We start from the raw sequence: 6,000 nt of genomic DNA, 5'->3' as shown, positions 1-6,000 counted from the left end.
CTCTACGGTCTACTTGAAAGTTTCTAATTACACCACATTATTTTAAGAACAACTCGTTATTAGGCTCGGGTTATGCCCTATGTCTTGAATAAGAAAAAAATTCATTTATTAATAGAATACTTTATTATTACAACACTAAATACAACTTAGGCTATGTTTAGTTCACCTGAAATTTTCTGATCTGAACTTATTTGATCTGATCTGATCTGAACTTATTTTTTCTGATCTGATCTGATCTGATCTGAACTAATCTGATCTGAACTAATCTGATCTACAAGATCTTATCTTTTATAAAATATATTATTACTTTGTAATTCATTATCATGCAATACATTATAGGATCTTCTTTATAGTATTACTATTATTATCATTTTATTTCTATTACAACTTTTACACAACTTTTATTATTATTATTATTAATTATTATAAGAACAACAATAATAATTATAATCATAATAATAATTATTATTACTAAAAATAATTATATAACTCAAGTCATTAATTTATAAGAGCACTTATACAATATTTCACACTTTTCCTTTAAAAAAATGTTTTATACTTGAGAAGTCGGCAAACTCAACTCTTTTTTTTCATATAAAATAAAATAAGATATACAAACAACTATGACTTGAGCAAAAAAGAAATAAATATCGTGCAACTTCAATTAGCTAGAGAGATTTGGAATTCGGTAGGAAGAGGAGGTATACCGAATCTAAATTTATAATTTGTATCTCACACTTAGCTTATTTTGAAATGTAATCTGAACTTAGTAGTTTCGTTGTCATGAATTTGAGATATCATATTTTATATATTTCTTATTTTTGCTCAATCTTATGTTCTTAACACGTGGCTTTTAATTTTCTATTATTTAATAACAACAAAATAACTTAATATAATGATAACAATGACATTTATAATGGTAACAACAAGATTAATAATAATTACCAATATTAATAATTAATAAGTATAATAACAACAACAATAATAATTCTTTTGAACAAATGTACTAGTAAATAATAATACTCCCTTTGTGTTTTTTTTATCTTTCTCACTTAGAATCTTGACACTATTCACAATTAGAGAGAATCTTTTAGATTTTTCTCAATATATAAGAAAAAATATAGTCATGTGGGGTCTTGTTTGATTCGTCTCAATGAGTACTTTATTAATATTCAATTATTATAATTTTTACTAATATGTAATGAAAGATATTTAATAATAATGAGTTTTTATATATAAGCATGATCTGATCTGATCTGATCTGAACTGAACTGATCTGATCTGATTTGATCTGATCTGATCTGATCTGATCTGATATGAACTTATTTTTTCTGATCTGAACTTATTTTTTCTGATCTGATTAGATCTGAAATAAGCAAAAATAAGGTGAACTGAACATAGCCTTAGTCTAGTGGTTAAGATTTTAGTATATGTACTTGAGATCTCGAGATCAAACTCCCTATACTATGCAATTTTTAAATTTTTTTATTGTATATGGATTACATGAGCTAAAACTCCCTAGGAAGAGCGCCACGTGGCACAGTTTATTGTTTATGCACACCTTTTAATACATGTGTATAGATTTACTTTAATCAGCTCGTCTTGCAAGAGACCGCCTAATAATAACATTATAACTATTTTTTTAATCCTGGGCTATGTCTCGGGTCAGTTACAATAAACAAATATGTTATTAATTTTAAATTTCATAATTTATTTTGCTACTTTTCGTATTATTTATCTATTAAGAAATTTTACGTAATATAATATCAATATTCTCGTGTAAGTTACGTAATAAGAGTGTTAGAGAAATATATATACTTGTTTAAGTCTTTTTAGTTCGTTATAATTATTACAAATCTTCATCAAATTTTATATGAACATTAGACAACAAAGTCATAGTGTATTGATGGTTAAACTCTTACTTTTCATTTCAAAGATCACGTGTTCCATACCTTGCACTTACACATTTTTTTTAAAGTGAGGAGTACACATAGACATAAAACATTTGCATCAGAAATGTGATGAGAGTGACATGTGGCACATAGACTATCTTTTCGCATGTCTTTTAATATATTTGTATAGATTAGGCAGGCCCAAGTCTAAACAATATCATCTAATCAGGCCATATTATTGCAAATTATAAAAAAAAGACACATCAACGTTTCTCTCTCCTCTGTCTCTCTTGTATTTCTCTTCCCTCTATCTCCTCTCTTCACTCTTCATTCTCTTCAATGGTGGAATTTTCTCGCCAAGGGAAATCCTCCATAGCAGCTCCATCATCACCTTTTCCGATTTCGATTCTCTGATTACAATGATGCCTAATTTCACTGAGAGAATCTCTGAAATTCGACGACTGCATCGGTTCGTCCACCATTGACGTTTCTCTACAACTTTAAAACCTTCCATTAGAACATGCTTTCTCTAGGTTCTACTCCGATGTTCTACCTCACACAATTGACGCTTGTTATGGCGATTTTCCGATCACTTCCCGCCCTAGCCATGGCGATTTTTAAATTTCGGAGGTTAATTTTGAAGTTTCACTTTTTATCGTGAATTTTTTTTTGTTTATGTCTTTGATTCTACCGTTAAATTTCAGGTTTTCAGTGTTAATGCATTGATTGAATTATCTCTAATTGTTTCTGGAGATGAGAACGACGAACGGACGTGAGATTGTATGTATACTTTGATTTTGGAGGCTATATTGTTATTCTTGAAGTTTTAAGCTATGTTTGATATCCTTTATGATTTGAAGATGATGAAATTGTCACTTACAATTACAGTGCGTTTGCACATAGGTTCTCATTTATGAGGGGATGCTCTTATGGTTTATATTATAGATAGTTACTTGCCGTATATGAGGGGTGATGATGAGGCTGTTGAGTTGTTGGATAAAGAATTTTCGGAGGAGATGGAGAAGGAAAAGGGTACATTGGAAGCTAAGTTGAAGTTGTTCGATAATGAAGCAAAGTTACTGGAGTTGGAGCTTCAAGGGTTGAAAACCAAACCTTATGAGAGGGAAATGTATGAGAGTCAGAGAAAGGATCTTGAACGTCTTTCTGGAATTTACTTTCTTATGTGACCAGTTTAAGTTCTTTGGTAGCCACTTTAATTAATTTAGTATCCACTATAACTTGATTGTTGATTAGTTTCTTATTATCATTTTTTAGACTCTTTTATAATATATGGACACTAACAAGACTCTTTTAAATGAAACTGAAACTGTTACAGGCATTAAGTATCTATTTCAACTCATTTAGTAACCAGTTTAGATCTATTTGTGACCAGTTTATGTAACACTCCCAAAATCCATACACATTTAAACTACGTCGCATCGACTTTGAGAGTGTTACCGTCGCGGTGAACAAGGCTTATTGGAATGAAAACATTAACTCAAAATATTATTACGAAAACTAAACTACAACGGAAATCATCATTGACCCCTTTTTATTCAAACCACTGTAGTTCTGTAAAAGCCGCAAAAACCATCTCCCCCGAAGTAAACTTCTCCTGTGAAGGAATCCGGACCAGCAACTAGATCCTCTCCAAGAAAGTAGTTTGAACAAAAACTGATTTGCTTACTAACAATGATCATTAATCAGTTTTGAACAAAAGTAGAACTTTGTTTAATTAGTAGAAGTACAAACAAAACAATTACTGCTTAGCAAAAAAAAAACAATTACCACTGGTTTGTTGTTTTGCAAAATTATGCTGAGTGGTACTCTACTTTAGGTTCTAATTCATCATGTGACCATTATAATCATTCAAGAAGCTACACCAATCTAGAATTCTTTAACTTTGTTTTGACGTTGTCTAGGTGGTGACAAATCATCACGCCCTGGTGAAGGAGTGTCGTTACGTTGGCGACACTGTCGTGGTGGTTGCAGATCTAGATCAGTAAGTTCTCTACCTAACTTTGAAGCATCTACCCCAGCCTCTGGAGAAGTTGTGTCATACCTAGCTTTTCGATTACACAGGTGGTGAAATATCTGAACTTGGATCAAGAAAAGTTGAGCTCTTTGGCACCTCAGAAATCGGAACCCAACCACTACCATCTTCGATGTAGGATAAACATGAACCATCGCGGGCAGAAGAGGCGGAGGAGGAGGAACAATCATCACTCTAGGATCAAAGGTAGGAATCATGCTCGTCGGAGTCGGCGAAATCGGCTTCTTCGGCACAAACTCTGGTGCCTTCGCATTGAGTTTTCGTAAGGATGAGTTCTGAGTCAACGAGACTGACTTGGCAAATGCAATCGCCGGAGAATCGATCAACAACATTATTTTCTACCATAAATCAATAACAACACAAAAGACATCATGACAGTTTATTAAGTGACCAATTTATTCCATAAAAAGATTAATATAAGACAAAAAAAGGGACTAAGATAAAAAAAAATTAAAAAGCCAACATACAAGTACAACGAAAGACCTCGATTCAACATTAGACTCAACGACAACAGAAACATCTGAATTTAATTCATGATCTTGTGAAAACTCCAACAAAAATTGTTCAAACCTTGAATTAAGTGCGAATTCCACAACAATAAAAGCACCTAATTCATTAGACTTATGTCCATCCTCCAACAAAAACTGTTCAAAACCTTCATACATTTCATCCATCTAAAAAAACACAAAATAGATTCAGCAAAACAAAAAAAAACAATGCAATGCAATACAATGGAACAGAGCAACTCAAAATCAGATGAAAAATTCTAAAATCAGAGACGAAAAAATAGAGGATTCAACAAAAACATAATTCAAAATTACCTTAGGACTATTGATTGCAATTGATGTGGAGGCTTAGCTTATGTAATTCATTTTAAGCTTCACATCTCTCTCATCAACAAACAACTAAAAATCAGAGATGAAAATTACAAATAAGTTGATGATGATTCGAAATCAGCAATATAATCACCACTCCACAAAATTTGATCCAAGATATTCAATTCAAGCGTCCAAAGTATAAGAATCAACAAAACTACTCCACAATATTGCAAGAATTAACCAAATCATCATTACAAATACAACATAATGGACAAATTGCAGGATCAAAATCATACAGTTCACCTACTTAAATGATCACAATTTCATAAAATCACCACGAATGAAAGAATTGAACTCGCAGATGTTCAACTAAAAGATCGAAAAAATGAAATTAACAAGCAAATGTTACTAAAATTGCGTCATTAGGAAGTAACTGAAACTCAAAATTGAATACAGGACATCAATTCAAGCGTTTAAAACCACTCCACAAGAGTCTGTATAATCAACTAAATCATAATCTCAAATTCAACTTATTCGACGAAATGCAAGATCAAACTCACAAACAAAAAAGAGAAAATGAAAAAGAGGAGAGAGAAATTATCTGCAAAAAAGATGAAAATCACATTAAAAAAACAAACATATCTAAAAATGAAATGGAAGAAACAAGATCGAAATTAACATAAACCAAACCTCGAATTTCGTCTGAATGTCGAACACACCTTCATCATCCTTCTAATTCAGTATCCGAACACCCTAATTTAACAAATACCAAAAATCCTCCTAAATTTTCGAGCAGAGTGAAACTGAGAAACTAAGAATGAGTTAGGTAAAAAAGGAGGAGAAATTGAGAAAGGAGCGAGAAAGAGGTGAGATGAGCAAAGAGAAAGAGGTGAGGTGAGGTGAGCAGAGAGACTCGTGAGGGAGAAAAAAGTAATGACGCTGGATTGGGATTGGTCCCTGTGTTGAAAAAGGTTGGGATTCTCTTTTAAAATTGGGTTTGGGCTGGTCTAACTTTATTGTTAAAGTTAGGCAGTCTTTCTAGATAATTTGTGTATTTTAATAGGACTTTTTCCAAACAATTCAAATTACATTTCACATAATTTATTACGGTGCTATGTGAATAATAACACATCACAATTTATAATAATATTTTTCATGATAATGAAAAAATTGAAGGATACTTTTTCTATAGTTTTTCTCTCATTTTTCTCGTGGTCCCAAATTATCAATGTCATAT

The sequence above is a fragment of the Beta vulgaris genome, chromosome 6, assembly GCF_026745355.1.
Source record: "Beta vulgaris subsp. vulgaris cultivar EL10 chromosome 6, EL10.2, whole genome shotgun sequence".
NCBI lineage: Eukaryota > Viridiplantae > Streptophyta > Magnoliopsida > Caryophyllales > Amaranthaceae > Beta > Beta vulgaris.
This window is presented reverse-complemented; position numbering follows the sequence as displayed.